The sequence below is a fragment of the Caretta caretta genome, chromosome 1, assembly GCF_965140235.1.
Source record: "Caretta caretta isolate rCarCar2 chromosome 1, rCarCar1.hap1, whole genome shotgun sequence".
NCBI classification, from domain to species: Eukaryota; Metazoa; Chordata; order Testudines; family Cheloniidae; genus Caretta; species Caretta caretta.
The window spans coordinates 61,563,162-61,580,981 of record NC_134206.1 but is presented as its reverse complement, the minus strand read 5'-3'; the positions used below and the strand labels follow the sequence as shown (position 1 = coordinate 61,580,981).

Sequence of the window (17,820 nt, the reverse complement as noted above, 5' to 3'; positions counted from 1 at the left end):
AGGCTGATGCATGCCTTAAAGGTAAGGCATAATACTGAAGATGAAGGTTCCCCAGAAGAGTCCTCATGATTTGGGAGTGACAAGGAACAGTGTGTGGGACTAAGCATCCTGGAAGGCTAAGTAACATTCTGGGCTGAACACTACAATTGCCATTATTATTGATTCTGTCACTTGTTTTTCTCCACATCAAAACTGCTTAGTCATTTCAAGAGCAAGAATGGTCTGTCACTCCTCAGTTTATTCAAAGCTATGAAACAGAGAGAATCTGTTCCATCACGCGCATTAGTGTTTGTAAAGTGTATGTAAAACCTGTTCATGTCATATTAGTCCAACCTCCCTTCCTCTCCTACGTATCACCCACCTGTTGCAATTTGCCATAGAAGCAATTTATTATTGATTGTCCATAAGGGCATATTTGGACTACTCACAAAGTTAAACATACGCAAAAGCTTTTGCAGTATTGGGGCCTAAGACTGTAAGCTCTTTGGGACAGGAAACATTAGTGCACAATGGGAACCCGGCTTGTCAGGGGCTTCTGTCACTACCGTAATACCAAGATATAATAAATTGTCTCTATGGATAACAAGATATAGTTACCAAACTCTTCCATTTCATTTAATCTTACAAGCCCAGGCACAGTTAAAGTCATGATACCCATGTATTTAATAGTGCCTGGACAGCATAGCTGGTACCCATTAGTCCATCATAACCATAGCCTTTTGTCCACAAAAACTCAAATGCCAGAGAGGTAACCAGAAGAAATCTTAGAAGGCTTTTCTATAACATACCTTCTCCGACTGCCACACAAGACCAAGAGTTTTGATATATTCCTGTGCATGGGAAGGCAGGGACCCACAAGAGCAATGACAAGTTTGTGAAACTTCTGAATTTCTTCATTAGGTAACGGAGAGACCACTTTACGGAAATCCTTCAGCACACTCTCAGGAATCACCAAATAGAGGCACATACACCCATAACTAGACAGAAATATTAAACTGATGCTTTATAAATAATTCAGCTGACTGGGTACAGAATCAAAGAAGTCCTTCGGGCAGTTGTGATCTCATGTTTGTAAACAGGAAATTTCAAGAAATTCCATGCAGCATCTTAAATAAAAAGAACAACTTTTTTTGGTCTTTTACAAACCAAGCACATTGCTGGCCCTTAAATAATCAGTTCAAAACAGACTGGAGATATAGAACAGTGGTTTTCAACCTTTGTTTCATTTGAGGACCCCTAAAAAATTTCAAATGGAGGTGCAGTCTCCTTTGAAAATCTTGAGAGTTTGTAGACCCCCGGGGTCCACGGACCATATAGAAAAACTATCAGCAACTGAACAATTATATTGGGGGTTATAGTAGCAAGATCGCCTTCGCAGTTTCTTAGAGGACTATTCTGCCACCTTTAAATCATGCTGAGCTATACTTTACTTCAAAAATCAGCAGCCCCAGACACTGACTAAGGTATTACACAGCATGAGGTGGCAACTCAGCTTCTTTATTAAGAAAGCCCTGCTTCCAAGGCATATGCTTTCTCTTTGATTATGTAATACACACAAATACTAAGACTTCTACAAGTGAAGGCCCCTCGTAATTACAAACAATTGTTCTAAACTACACTTGCAAAATTATATTTGCTCACTCATCCAGGACGTATTTTTTTTTAAAAAAAACTAATGAGTAAAATAGGTTTTTCAGCAGCATCATGGTAACCATGGGCAACGCAAGTAGATTTGGTAGATTTTTTTTGGAGGGGGACAATTTTGCAAAGATATTCACAATAGATAGAAAGCAAAAAAGCAAAGCAATCATTAGGTGAAGATGTCTAAAAAAAACATTGTTTATGTAGTCCAAATGCCTCTGCATATCATCTTAAATACACTACAAAAATGCCATTGTAACTTTCTCATTCTACAAATGAACGACCACCAAATTGGTGTCCAAGTGCATTAAAAATGAAAAAAAAGTTAAGTTACTTGATGCCCAGTTGGTCAGCCTGTGCACTGTAGTTAAACTTCACTGCCCTTTCAGGGATGGGGCATCCAGGCGGAGTCAAAGGAAGCAAAAACAGGAAGAAGCTTTTTGCCATCTTCTCCCTCTAACAGCAGTTCTAATAGGTCATGGCTCCTTGCAGTGGCAAGATAAAAAAAGATTAAACAGTGCTGGAACATTAAAGACTGGTTAAGTACTACAAAATGTTTTGAAAGGTTGGGAACAGTGATTTTAAAGCACTAATGCAGTTTAATAATCAGACATTAGTTTTGATGGAAATGCAGCCAGCAGCAAGGTTGTTAGAGTTCTGATATTTGAGCTCTGGCTGGTGGCTAAGCCTTGTTAATGACATCTTTCAAATGACACCTATAAAAAAGGAGGCTCCAGCATGGTTCTGCCAGGTATAGTAGTTTAAATTTTAGAAGTTACTGAAAGACAACTTTATAGCAAAACAATTTACACCACACATTCTGAATACCTCCAGACGGAACAAAATTTTCAAAGTTGTAGAAAACAATATCCCCTTGCATTAAATGTCCTTTAACTTAAATTTTTTGTTTTTAAAAAAGCCTACCCTCATACCCTAAACCTGCAAACACTTCAAGTGCGTAACCCCATTCACAGACTTTATCAAGACTAGTCACACGAGGAAAGTTACATATACGCATAAAAGAGTTTTCAGGATCAGTGGCTCAGTTTCCAGCAATACACTTCAAGTGATGTGGCTATCATGGACACTTAAGAATGTTTGGGGTGATTCAAGACAACTGTGGTGTGAAAAGATCAGCTTCACCTACATGCCTATGCTGGAGGTTGTTCAGGTTTTATGCGGAAAAGGTTGGCCAGACATGGGCAGGAAGTAATGGTTATTATGGACCAGTACTTCATGGTCTACAAAACTCAGACCATAATGTATTTTTATTTTCTTTATTTTAAATATAAAAATCATCTACTACTAAAAAAAATAGGCACTTCCCAGGAGTCTATCATACCTTAAATTTACTACCTCTCGCACAAACATTCCCCCTCAACAAATGCACATATTTCACGCACCTATCTTCTTAAGAACAGAATCATGATGTGAAAACTAAAACAGAACCACCAATATTTAAGTGCTATTAAAGTATCCACATAATGCTACTATATCCACATTTGCATGCCCTCACTTGTTAAAACACTGTCTTGGGTGGGTCTCTAAAGTCTTTAAAGTATAAAGTCAAGCTACAATGTAATGCTAAAAATTTCAAGCATCAACTCCTCCTCTTAAGATTACATTTTTCATTCACTGATAGTCTAGTACACTTATACTTCAAAGCTGAAGCAGTCATTAACATTGTACATGGTAAAACATACTTAGTAGACATTGGATAGTTAACTAAAATCTCACTGTTGCATTCATAAACCCACAAGCTGTAAACAAAGCACAAGAAACAAGGGCAACATGCAAAGACAAAGATGGAGAATAGAAACCATGCTACAAGAGAGAAAGCTTATTAGAAGTTAAAAAAATATCTTCACCAGTAGCAAAACAAACAAAAATACTGACTTAAGTGATCCTTTTATTATAACTTCCCAGAATTTGTTCTGTTGTGATAGCCCTAGATTTCTGATAAGTGGGGGGCTGAGGTTTATTTTTTAATATAAAACTATAAATTTGTTTCCCTATCTGGTTGGTGGTACTTAAACCTCTGTTTACCTCCTTGGAGGTCTTTTTTTCAAATAGGTAAAGAAGCAGAGTTACTTTTTTTGTTGTTGTTGTTTTGGTTTTGCTTTTAAATATAAATTCTTTGTGTGACTGACCCTATATCAGGTTCTGGCATGATTTGGAGGAACATATTCCATCTCTGATTGAGAGCTAGGAATGACAAGTCAATGGGGGAGGAGGGCAATGAAAATACTTTGCCTTGTTATACTTCATAAACCTGGTTGTTATTTATAACTTTTGGGCCATAGCTGCTACTGCATTACAATAAGATATTAAGGTCCCCACTGTGCTAGGCACCATACAAAAAAAACAAAACAAAACACCCACCACACACAAAAATAAAAGGGCTGTCCATTCTGAGCCAATCTTCAAGTTCAGGATAGTTTTGCACTTTGCACGCACAGACCCATTCATAGTGAAAATAGTGAACTGCATCTCGATGAGGAAGGTAATTTACTCTTCTTGTATTTTATTGTAAACAGCCTGGGACCATGAATTCTTGAAGGCCAGGGCAAAGTATACTACACTAATTAGGTCACTGATCGTATTGGAACAAGTGAATTTTCCTGAGTCATCTAACTTGGGAGATTTCAAGGGGACTTCGGAAGGGAAAGAGACATGCTTACCATCCAGGAATTAATTTGAGGGGAGGCATAGGAGCTTTGTAGACCTTTTGGTTCTCTTATATTTAGACATATCTAGAGCACAGGAGGGTCCTTAACAAATCAGCAAGAAGGTTGTTGAGATGGTTTTGTACAGTCCATCCCATATCACAATTTTCAGGAGACAGGTTTCAGAGATCACTGGATCACATCATGACCACAAAACAATTAGACTGTTCACTAAGTAACATGCTACCCAGCATAAGCAGGAGTATCATAATCCCACCTGTAGATATTTGTGGCTTGGATTTCAAATTTTTGCTTCATTTATATATTTTCGCTTTGTATAGATACATACCCAAACATGGGTATAGATGCATATGTCCATGGGTCCAGAAAAGAAGCCCTTGAGGAATTCCACCATGATTTCAACAATTTCCATCCCACCATCAGCCTCAGCCTGGACCAGTCCACACAAGAGATCCACTTCCTGGACACCACGGTGCTAATAAGCGATGGTCACATAAACACCACCCTATACCGGAAACCTACTGACTGATATCCCTACCTACATGCCTCCAGCTTTCATCCAGACCACACCACACGATCCATTGTCTACAGACAAGCTCTACAATACAACCGCATTCGCTCCAACCCCTCAGACAGAGACCAACACCTACAAGATCTCTATCAAGCATTCTTACAACTACAATACCCACCTGCAGAAGTAAAGAAACAGATTGACAGAGCCAGAAGAGTACCCAGAAGTCACCTACTGCAGGACAGGCCCAACAAAGAAAATAACAGAACAACACTAGCCATCACCTTCAGCCCCCAACTAAAACCTCTCTAACGCATCATCAAGGATCTACAACCTATCCTGAAGGACGAGCCATCACTCTCATAGATCTTGGGAGACAGGCCAGTCCTTGCTTACAGACAGCCCCCCAACCTGAAGCAAATACTCACCAGCAACCACACACCACAACCACTAATCCAGGAACCTATCCTTGCAACAAAGCCCGTTGCCAACTGTGTCCACATATCTATTCAGGGGACACCATCATAGGGCCTAATCACATCAGCCACACTATCAGAGGCTCGTTCACCTGCACATCTACCAATGTGATATATGCCAGCATGTGCCAGCAATGCCCCTCTGCCATGTACATTGGCCAAACCGGACATCTATCTAGGGAATAAATGGACACAAATCAGAAGTCAAGAATTATAACATTCAAAAACCAGTCTGCGAACACTTCAATCTCTTTGGTCACTCGATTACAGACCTAAAAGTGGTAATTCTTCAACAAAAAAACTTCAAAAACAGACTCTAACGAGAGACTGCTGAATTGGAATTAATTTGCAAACTGGATACAATTAACTTAGGCTTGAATAGAGACTGGGAGTGGATGTTTGTCATTACACAAAGTAAAACTATTTCCCCATGTTTATTCTCCCCCCCCCCCCCCCCACTGTTCCTCACACGTTCTTGTCAACTGCTGGAAATGGCCCACCTTGATTATCACTACAAAAGGTGTCTCCCCCTCCCGCCCCGCTCTCCTGCTGGTAATAGCTCACCTTAAGTGATCACTCTCCTTACAGTGTGTATGGTAACACCCATTGTTTCATGTTCTCTATGTATATAAATCTCCCCACTGTATTTTCCACACAATGCAGCCGATGAAGTGAGCTGTAGCTCACGAAAGCTTATGCTCAAATAAATGTGTTAGTCTCTAAGGTGCCACAAGTACTCCTTTTCTTTTTGTGAATACAGACTAACATGGCTGCTACTCTGAAAACTGTGTAGTTAGTTTGTTTAGCACTAGGGTAAAAGTTGCAGAAGTGCTTCTTAAATTACTCTTCAGCTAATTAAAGAGATGTTTCGGTAGGTACTTTAAGTGGCATGACTAGTGTATTGCTATAAGAATGATGGTAGTGAACAGGGTAAACTGATTTCAATCAGTGACTTAAATCACCAATTTTAAAATCACAATTTAAATTAGCAAGCAGGCAGCCTTGAGTTAAATCATGTTTTGTATTTGTACTTTAGTTCTTTTCCTAAAGAAAGGTAGAATCTCATGGGATGGTAACAATTAAAACATGTTGATTTCCAACTAATTATAGCCTTTACACTAAGTTCGGCGCTTCTTTTTGCTAGCCAGGATGATGCACTATCACTCTATACTTTTGTTTAAGCAATTATAAAGCTTAACTTATATTTATTCAGATTCTTAATTTTTACCTTTTGTTGTTAGAATGAAGAGGAATGATGCACTTATTTACTAGAGAATTTTTTTTTTACTTGCAATTTGCATCTTTATTTGGATGGAAATTCAAACAATTAAAAATGCACAAAAACAGTATTTTCAATTTTTTTCCAAATATTAACGCTACATAAGAAAAAATGTTCAATTAAAATGTTAATTTTTTTTCATTTATAATTGATTATACAAAGGAAATATCTATGGTCAGTGAATACTGATTGTTCCTGATTACCATCTCCTTTCCACGGTAAACATCTGATGAAGTGAGCTGTAGCTCACGAAAGCTCATGCTCAAATAAATTGGTTAGTCTCTAAGGTGCCACAAGTACTCCTTTTCTTTCATCTCCTTTTAGATTTTAGAAATAGTAGATCTCATTCTGTTCTTATTCATGGAAGAAGAAAACAAGCTTTCCAGCTTTGTACATTTCCCAATTTTTTTTCTTAATTTTGAATGAACTACTCATTGAACTGAACTAGTTGAATAAACTGAAATAAGGAAAATATTCTCTGCGCCTGCAAAAGAGGCTACTGCTATCAAAAGCTGGGTTAGCACTTCAAACAAACTTGTTCCAAATGCTTAGCCAGTGACTTCCACCAGTTCAGTGGTTTCATTTTCTTTAAAACTTTGCAACAAACACATACAGCTAAATAGTTTTTGTATTTAACTTAAATTATTTTAATAGATTAGAGTTTAGTTCTTAATATAGGTTATCAATTGTATTATAGGTATATTTTTAAAAAAGAAACCTGTATTTAAAAAATGCAATTTAAATATAAAAATCTGATCTAACATCATCTGATTTTTAACCATCATGTTAGTGAACAGTCTTCAGAGTGAGCGTAAGCAAGGATGAACTCATTCTGCACAAAATTTAATAGAAATAATTAAAAATAAAAATCTTGGGATTTATACAGGTGGAAATGAGGTATATCCTGGCAAAAGATCTCATCACTGCTAGTACATAACCACCTAAAAGGATTACAATATATGAAAATTCTGGTCAACATATTATGTGACCAAAGAAAATATTGCAGTGACCTAAATAACACAGCAGTGGACAAACCAGAGTCACGGGTGTTTTGCAGGTATTTGATAAAGATTAACCTTACACAAAATTATACACATTGCTGTATTTGCCAAAAATCTACAATACAGTAGTCCATACTACCCTGAGAAATGTAAAAAACTTTTTGGAATCCTAGCTACCTACTTTTGGGGAGGGATGGTTCATGAAAAACAAAGTTAACAATCCACAATAAAAACAGCAAGGTCTTCCCAATGCTGCAGTAGGCCTTAACTAACTTCATAAGATAATCTAGTCTCAACAGCATGTAAATAAGCAATTTTTATTAACAAAATTCAAAAAAACTTGACACATGGAATTATCTGTCCTTTATTTATATACAAGTGAATCTTGTACCATTATTCCTTTCTGCTACAAAACCATATTTTCACAACTACCTAATTTAGAAAGACAACTTATTTTAAAAATCACAAATTAAATGTACGAATTTAAGTTGTATAAATTAGTAACATTCAATTTCTGGTGTATCACCACAATGAACAATTTATTTAATAAACGATGCAATTTTTTTTTGTTTTAATTCAACTTTTTCATATCAAAACACTATGTTCAAATCATAGGGATTTTGGTTTTTTAATACCCAATTTACATTTTTAAAGAGTTTGTAGTATTTAAACCCCATTTTGATATAATAACAACTGAAAAAAATTGAGTTACTTGATTTTAAATCTTTGTTAGTGGCTTATTTTTACAACCATTAACATGCCACACATATAGAACATTAACTCATTTTTCTGCCAAGACTAAAATTAGATTAATTGTGGGTTTCTGTATAATCTGATGGGGTCTCAGTTTCAGTTCCTGTACTTCTCCGGAACTCAAGCAAGTCCCTCTTTCCCCATTATCTTGAGGTTACTGAACATTCCATTTGTACACATCTCTGATCTTGGCTCCACTCAGTTTACACCTTTACATTTAAATCTAGATTTTGTCTCTTCATTGTGACCCTGGGACCTCCTGATGCCAACTGGCAGAGGGCACAGAGGAGGTGCATTGAGGTTTATATATGGTGCATAGGGATCCCTTGGGTCCAATGTTACATAATAATGTGCCAAAGTGTAGCATGAGAGGTCTCTACCAACAGCCATAAAACACTGGTCATCCTAACCATTGTGAGATGTCTGTGCAGTTAACATTTAAAGAGTCATGTATCTATGCTGAAAATTATGTCCACAAGTCGAAGCATGAAGGGGCATCTGAATGTTTAGTATATCTGGCACGTAAATACCTTGCAACTACAACAGTGCCATGCGAATGCCTGTGCTCACTTTCAGGTGACATTGTAAGTAAGAAGTGGGCAGCATTCTCTCACGTAAATGTAAATGAACTAGTTTGTCTTAGTGATTTGCTGAACAAGAAGTAGGACTGAGTGGATTTGTAGATTCTGAAGTTTTACATTGTTTTGTTTTTGAGTGCAGTTATGTAAAAAAAATACTACGTTTGTAAATTGCACTTTCACAATAAAAAGACTGCACTACAGTACTTGTATGAGGTGAATTGAAAAATATTATTTCTTTTGTCGTTACAGTGCAAATATTTGCAATCAAAAATATAAGTGAGCACTGTGCACTTTGTATTCAGTGTTGTAGTTGAAAACAATATATTCAAAAATGTAGAAAAATGACCCAAAAATATAATAAATTTAAAGTGGTATTCTATTATTTTTAATAGTGTCATTAAGACTCTGATTAACCATGACTCTTTTTAAATCTAGTTTGTTTTCTGTTAATCACATGCATTAACTGCAATTAATTGACTGCCCTACTATAAACAAACCTAAGTGGAGCAGTGATGAAACTGGTAAGCTGTGTACTACTGCTTTGGGAGCAGCAGATCTCTAAATTCCGTGAGTGTCCAGTAGAACATGGGGTGGACACTCCAGAGAGATGCTTGGAGGGCTCAGGGGATGGAGTGCACCTATTCCTTACCTGCAGAGGGACAGCAAAACCTGCACAGGCCAAGAGGGGAGTGCTTGTGTTGCCCATGGCTGGTGGAGTCAAGGAGCTAACCCCTGGCAGGCACTGAAAGTTTCCTCCCATAAAGGCCGGTGGTAGCGAGATGCCTCACAACCCTGAGCACTCCCAGGAACCATCACAATCATACTTTGTAACACAGATACCCAAAATTCAGTATGCCTCCAGATTGTGTCCTGTTACTCTTCTCTAGTAGGTAGTGCAGCCACAACTCAGGAAAACACTTAAGTACATTCTTAAGATCATCCCTGTTCAGGAAAGTTCCTAAGCATGTACTAGGACATGACTAAGTACTTAAACTCCATTGAAGTGCTTTCCTGGATAGGTATGCTTTCCTGAACCTACAGCCATGGGAACGCCAAAACATAACTACACGTTTATTTTCTGATGTTCATAATGTTTACTTACCATTTATTTCGTTCCCAACTTATCTTTATTTCCATATTATCCCCTTCATTAGTGTATGTTGCACATATCTATTAGAAAATCACTGTAAACGTAGGAATAGTATAAGCCCTTAGTACAAAGAGCTAAGATTTCCAGACACTAATCCTTGCATCCTATTTCTCCCCCTCCCATTTCTGGCACAATTCTAGCAAATGGGTTCATCAATAATAAGTATTGTAAAGAACCATCCTAGAGTGAGTGGGGAATGAACCAATTTTTTCCAGATCCTTTTATGATTCAATGCGGAAAGTACCGGGCTTTTCAAAAAAAGCCATTTAAACTATGCTCTTGAATTATGCTCCCTGCCACTGCGCAGCAAATGCTCAATAGAGCTTTCCCACACCAAGAATCAGCTATTTAATGAATACACACATTATATATTTCAGTTTATCAAGATAAGGTACTAAAAAAAAATCACAGTAAGCAGAAGAGCCCTTCAAATAACGTTTCATCAAAGACATTAAATTTAAGTCGAAATCTAAATTTGGTAACTATGACAGCATAACATTTATTTTGACAAAATATCTAATTTTCAACTGTTAAATGCAAAAGCTGACCAAAGCAGATACCACAGTTAACAAGGAACATTCGCTTACATTTTCTTATACCTGATTCCAAAAATACAGAAGAAGAATTTACCTAAACTCTGTCTCTGGAAAGAATGCTCTGGATACTACTTTTTATTAGTGGATAACCACTTTGAATGAACATGGTAATCTTGTTTAGAATTTCAGGATCTACACAGATTGTGTCCTCATTTAAAACCTACACTGCCTTGTGGTCTGAAGTGCATCAAGTTGCATTTTTTTAACCTTTCAAATAATGTTCTGGGTTCTAAAATAAGAGATGACCAGATCAGCAGCACATCTGTTTAACCATATGTTTTAACTCCAGTTGTTCAAATATTCTTCACATCAGTTCCATACATAGGTACGAGGTTTCTTCCCTGCCCTGGGCTGGGAGGGAAAGTGATCAGTTGCTGACAAAGTTAAAGTTACACAAGGAATTCACACTAAAACGTAACCTACCTTAACCATTTGTATAGTCTGGTGGGGCATGTCCTCTGGATTCTAAATATCCATTAACTTTCCATTAACTTCCCCCCCCAAGAAAGGTATCATTTGTGAGATACCATAATAAGAGCTTGTCTTATTGCTTTGCAACAAGCACCTTACTCACACTATTCCCAGAACTGTCCACACGGTCTTGACATCCATTTGCTTGGTGCACACACAAACAAGAGATAGCAATGTTGGCTTCTACTACAATAGAAAGAAGGGGAGCAATAGAAGGAAAGTACAATATGAAACAGACAATTTAGCATAGAAGTATTTTTTCCCCCAGATTCTAAAATGAGGGGGGTAAATAACCATGAAAAAGTTAAAGGGTCACTGCCTCTACCTTCAAGTCCAAAGTTTAAAAGCCATAGTTTAAAATGTTCTCTTTTCTTTTTGGTTAATTATTTTAAAAAAATCCATTCTCCTAGGTAGCCAAAACTAAAGATTTCAGAACCATTCCACATATGCAAATATATCACACCTTTGAAGGGAACACTCATGCAGCTTCCCTTCAAAGTGTGGTTGACCACACAACCACTCCCAGTTCTTCATAGTCCATTTGCACGAAAAGCCATTATGTGGCTTCACGTTCGTGTGCATCACCAATTCCATACCAAATTTACTCAGCTCACAATAATTTTTCCAAATTTTTCGCAATTTTTCCAAAACTACAGCCCTTCAACTTCACACTGGGCTCAAAGTCAGGCTGGGCTCTTTCTCACACCTCATCAGTGACAGAAGTTCTGCAGGCCAAAGTATGCTCTGTGTGCCACCTGTGCCAACCTACTTTCCTAAGAATTATGCCCTCTATCAGTTACATGTGGGCAACCCATTGGTTGTCAGTAGAATTGCAGAGATGTAATAGATGGTATTATTTGGCCTTCAACATATTACTTGCGATAAAGCACAAAAAGGAAAGAGCCCAACTTGACTTTCAGAAGTCAGAGTAAATTTGTATGGAAGACAAATGGAACATCTATTTCACTGTAAACTGAGCAAATCTGAGGTGGCATAAGTGATAAGAAAGAACATGGAACCCCAGAAGGGCTTTCCCCCCTAAGCAGTTACTTCTCTTCCTTACACATTGTAAGGAAGGGAGAGATCTCCAACAGACCCTTTCAAGAGATCTGGAGTAAGCACTGATAATGTGTTTCTCAATGCCATTGAAGAGGATCAGCTACATTTGGGGCAGCAATGTTGGCAGCATTTTGGAAAAGAGACTTCACATCACTCCCAAGACATTGTATCACAGAGTCAGGATACAGACTGAAGAGGATGGATAGAAGGTATGGCGGAATAGATCAGGACTTGATGGTGTACTGGGACAGCTTGAGGGACTGGGTTATAACTTGCACGGGGGGGGGGGGGTGCCAACAGTGAGGATTTTCTTGATGGGTTGAGAGAGGGAAGTCTGAACTGGCCAAAGAAGTCAGGGTCACAAATTGCTAGAAGCAGGCACCTATGAAGAAGGTAAGATCACATCAAGGAGAAATAATTGGGATAAGGTGGTTCTAAGACTTAAGGAAGTTGACCAGAAATCAGGCACACAGAGGTGAGTCAAGTCCCAAGACATTCTGCTAGGGCTTGGGCAATAAGACACTAGCATCATAGGATAGAATTTCTTGTTACAGTCCTGGCATTTTGGAGTCAGGATAAAGTAGACAGAGTGAACACCTGCTCTGAACATATGTGGAAATCTGAAATATAACATAAACATAAGAAAACAGATTGTTTTAATACCTTTATTAATATTTGATAATACATAATCAAAAGACACCTTTCTATTAAACACCAGCAGTCCAGCTGCAGGTTACATAGCACCAAAGATTACATTACACAATGCTGGTGCAGAGCAGAAGTATCAAAATACCAACAAAAAACTATTTTTAAAAGTGTTAACAAAAAAATTTACTTTCATGAATGGAAATAAATTTGATATGGACAGTTTTAAGTTTTCAACGGGATGCAACAAAGTCAACTAATTTTTTTAAAGCTTAAAAATATTTTTTAAAACTTGACATGTCGTCTTTAGAGACTTTATCATTAAAACAATTCTCACTAGGTGTGCAGAGTAATTTAGATTATCCTTCACCAAATAAAGTTTATTTAATACCTCAATTCAGAGGAGGATGCCTATTCAGGAAGGGTACTTAAGCATGTGCTTATCTTTAAATCAATGGGACTTAGTCAGATACTTAGGTCCTCATCCAGGACAGCACTTATACCAGCAGTGTTTTAAGATCACATATTTTGCCTTTTTTTTCTTGGATTTAAAGATGTTTAGTCCTGAAGCTCTACAATTGGATTTTAAGTCTCTGCAGGCAAAAAAAAAAAGTCAAAATACATGTTGCATCCAATGAAGTGAGCTGTAGCTCACGAAATCTTATGCTCAGATAAATTTGTTAGTCTAAGGTGCACAAGTCCTCCTTTTCTTTTTGCGAATACAGACTAACATGGCTGCTACTCTGAAAGTTATTCAATATGCATAAGTGAGATACTGACTTCAAAGACAGACAGCTTTCTTTAAAAAGTTAAATACATTTTCACTTTTGATTTACCACACTGAACTTTGTATGGCATCACCACACAATTGTGTTTGTGGATTAAAGAAATCAGTGTAAATCAGTTCATTTTAAATCAGTTACTGCAGTCCAACAAACATTTTATCAATTTTCTAAAAAACATAAAATTATAAATTGTATATCTTACAGATTATATGACTACAGCAGAAATCAGGATGTAAGCAATAAGCAGTTTGATAGCTATTCTTGGCAAAGGAAAAGCCACATGAATGATTTTTTAATTTGAAAGGGCCCAATTTAAGTAAATCCAATGTGAATGGCCCACTACCTAAGTATGTATTTAAGCAGCACTATCTAAATAATTAGTTTTAGACAATATACTTCAACTGAAATGTATTTCAACATGATAAGAAATCACAACTGCCGTGAAGTTGTAGCCTGGAGGCTGTGTTAAGACTGTTAGGCAATTTAGGTATGCTGGTTAATTTAATGTAAGATCTAGGCATTAGTCAAAAACATTTCATGGTGAACGGATTTAAGAAACTAGGTGGAAGGAGGCACAAGCATCTGATCAGTTTATTCCAACTGCCAGAAGTAGATCGTAGAGAAAAAAAACAGGATGCTCTTCCGCTATTGGTAAAGAGTAATGTTAATCCCCTACAGGAACTTCCAAAACTATTTTAAGGGGTTTTTTTGAAATCTGAAGAAATAAACCTTGTTCTTCAGTGCCCATTTCCTAAACTGGAAAGTTTGCTTATGACGTTCAGTAATATGCTTCAAGTAATGCCAGACATATTACTTATTTCTCAGCTGATCTAGCACCACACTGAATTTGGATACAGAAATTATCTTATAAAGAACTGCTACATACTGATGTACAGAATAGGCTTTCCCCCAAAAAACTTTAAAGGGTGACAAGCCACACTGAATTATATCTCCACATCTCTCCTGAGCCCTCCAAAACACTTAAATGTAAATAAACAATTTGCTTCAATTTGTAGAAATTTCAAACATGTAATACTGTACATCTTGGTATTTTGACAGTTTGGGCTCAATTCTTTCCTACAAACCCAGGGAAGAAGAAACTGATTAAATAAATCCATTATTTTTCATAAGTTCTCTTTACAGATATACTTTATAGTTACAGAAATTGAACCAGAAGTGCAAGAAGGGGGGTTGGTCTTATAAGAGCAGCGGTGTCTGGAGCACAAGAGAAGCAGGTTTCAGATTCCTCTGAGGTCTCCTATGCAGAGGATGAGGCGGCACAACGTCACTTAATTTGAGATTTGAAGATCTGCTCACGGTAGACTTGCAAGCTTTATCAATGTATTTACTTGAACCATGGGGCAGCAAAGTAAGAGGGGCCAGATCAAACAAACATTCTGCATAACACTTCAGTGAAGAACTACAGGAGACCAGAATGTCTCCTGAATGAACATTTATTTCCTAGGAGCTGGAATCTGTCTGGGCTTCCACCCCGAAGACAGCCAATATTCTGACTCTAAGGATCCTGCATGTTCTGGAAAACAAAAAACAAAACAAAAAACCCTCCTCTTCCAAAACCCGATTTGTGTCAGGGAATCTTACTTGTGAAAGGTCAAGATTCAAGAATAGTGCTTCATTATCTGTAATCTTAGAAGGCCCTCCTCAAGGTCTTTCCACTGAGGGCTCATGGCACTGTAAGAGCTGAAAGTTCATGCAGCAATTTTTGGGGAGTGAGGAGGGAGAGAAGAGCCACTGGAGCCACCTGGTTTAGTATTGAGTGCAACATAATTCTAGCTGAATTGTCTTGGTATGAAAGAAGGACAGGGGAAAAGAGGCCTGGACCTTTGAGGCTGCAAAAGCTCTCTTAGAATCCCACTGCTCAATGCAGGGCTGATCTCTGTGGTTACAACCAGGGGACACCCAGAACAGCCTGTCTGCCTCAGTTATGACACAGGTGGAGACGGGGAGGTCTGACAGCAGGCAGTCTGAGGGAGAGGGAGCTGCTGCATGTCATGTGAAGTGAGGAGGGAGAGCTTACAGTTAAGCTCCTACTCAAAAAATCTCCCCACTAAAATCATTCTCTGGGCCATTGGCATAGCTGCAGGGAGGGGTCAGCAACATCCCCTTTGACCAGTGAGAGTTCTTGCCCTCGCACCCTGCTCCATTGTAGTCACACAGACAAATCAAAGCATCAGGGGACTTGCCAAATCCAGCAATGCAAAAACTAGTAAATCAGATTTTCCTGGCTGAGAGAAAAAAAGTGTCTGGGTCTGCCTACATGGTTTCCACAGTCATAGTATCTCAGCTCCTTTGTGCAGAGAGGGGAGAGGAAGAGCAGTAGGAGAGCCTACAGCACAAAGCAGTACTGTCAGTTGGGGCTGGAGACCATGAGGTGCACATACAAACCCCTCAACAGGGAGCTTTCCAAACTACAGCGAAGTGGGTGGGGAGAGAAATGCCTTCCCTATTTCTCACAAAAATCTGTTGAGCCAAAAGCTCTACCCCTCTCTGTCTAGAAAGGTGAGCAACAAAGAAGAAAGGGCAAAGGACTAGCCAAGTCAGTCCTCCACACTTGAGATGGCGGCAATACAAGTGGCTATCCCCAAGTGGGCTCTACCTACCTGCAACACTGATGGAGGGTTCAAGAATTCAGTGTCTATCCAGGGAACAAGGGAGGAGCAAATCCTGGAAGCTGATCCTTCCCCAAAGGAAATCTCATTTTGACTCTGCAACTTGGGAGCTTCTGCCTGAAACTGACTCACTGATATTTCTTGGATTCGGTCTTCTTCCTTTCTTCAATCATCTTTCTTGTTGGTTTCTTCCCTTTGCTTTGGGGGTCAGCTGGAAAAAGAATGAAGCAGAAAACTAAAGGCATGACTCCATAATTCCAGGACAAAGAGGTAAGACTGACGGTGAAGGAGAAGCGTATTTGATACCTTCTGAATAACAGCTTCTTTACAGGTTTTTCAATGCTCTGATTTGTCAAAAAATGGCTAAAATCTTTCAATTTTTTAAAAATTGCCAATAGGCTAAGACCAAGCACAAGAGGTTTTTGTCCAGAAAGGTTTTTTCCATGTTGTTACAAGTAGAGCTGGTCAGAAAATTTTGACCTTGTCCAAATTTTGTAGAAAAACTCAACTTCCACAATTCTTCCTCTTCCTTCCATTTTCTGACAAGCTCTAATTATAATCAGAGTATCTACTATTGCAACATAATGAACAGCTCCCCACAAGATTAAGCAGAAAGAAGCTGCAAGATGAAAAGGTGTTTGTACTTACCTAGAAGTTTCCTTTAAATTGTCCCCTCTTTTCTTAGCAGTACTAGTCCACAGCTCCAATAGGAAGGTCTTCCTCTCTACTTGCAGAACCAGACCCGTCAATCACTGGCAGCAAGGTAAAACTCACTTCCCCTCCTGAAAGCCCACCAGATGGGAAACTTCAACAGCTAATATGGTACTGTATACTTGTAACTACACATAATGCCTACTGTAGAACACAAGAACCTCCGCAATCCCCGTGTTACTGTTTTGCATTCCTAGACCAAATTTTCCTTCCCTGGGGAGCTGGATCTGTGATGCTTTGCTACCTGAAGAAAGCAAGTGTTCAGATAATTAATCTTCCTTTTCTTTAGCACAGAAAGTTCCATAGATCTTTAAGATTTTACCAGCACTGCGTCGCTGGAGTGATGAGGCATGGCAGCTGAAGTGACTGCAAATATATGCTTATTTACTTTAGTCTGCTTTTGTTCACTGAGGTAAACAAGTACCTGAAGTAAATGAATGAGTAAGGTGGCTCTAAAGAAGTTGTTTTACTTGTAGATGATGAAGAAAGATCCTACCTCTTTCATCAGTTCACCTTCAGACACTGAATACGATGAAGACTGTGTTTAACATGGGAGCTTTTTCCCAATAGCAAGATCTTGTAGACAGTTGCGGATGCACTGTTTTAGTTGAATTTCATGATCTCTGCCTGAATATTTGAATTTTACCACCATCATGTTGGTTCACTTCTTTCCAGAGATTAAAATGGTGGACATGAATGTGGCTGAGCATCATCTCTTTTTAATTATGGTTTGCCTCTCAAGAGCCACATGCAGCCTAGTCAAGCCTGCTTGGCCCTTTATGCATGACAAGCCCTTGTGGAGAAAAAGGTCTGCCCTGCTTTGGAGGAAAAGTAGCTGACCTAG

General features: G+C 38.4%; 1 protein-coding gene across 5 annotated transcripts in view; it reads right to left on the bottom strand.

Annotated features, from left to right (window-relative positions):
* The window catches only part of TSC22D1 (TSC22 domain family member 1), a 136,171-nt gene that overhangs the window by 75,569 nt on the left and 42,782 nt on the right, over positions 1–17,820 (bottom strand). The window contains exons 6-7 of one of the 5 annotated variants that reach the window (XR_007356779.2): positions 16,257–16,476; positions 12,841–15,169 (exon numbers count right to left, since the gene is read on the bottom strand). The exons of 2 other annotated variants lie outside the window; for them this stretch is intronic. The gene's annotated coding sequence lies outside the window, so the exon portion shown is untranslated. Of the gene's footprint in view, positions 1–12,840; positions 15,170–16,256; positions 16,477–17,820 lie in introns of those variants that run through there. 2 more of the 5 variants (XR_007356778.2, XM_075128625.1) reach the window with 2 other exon arrangements.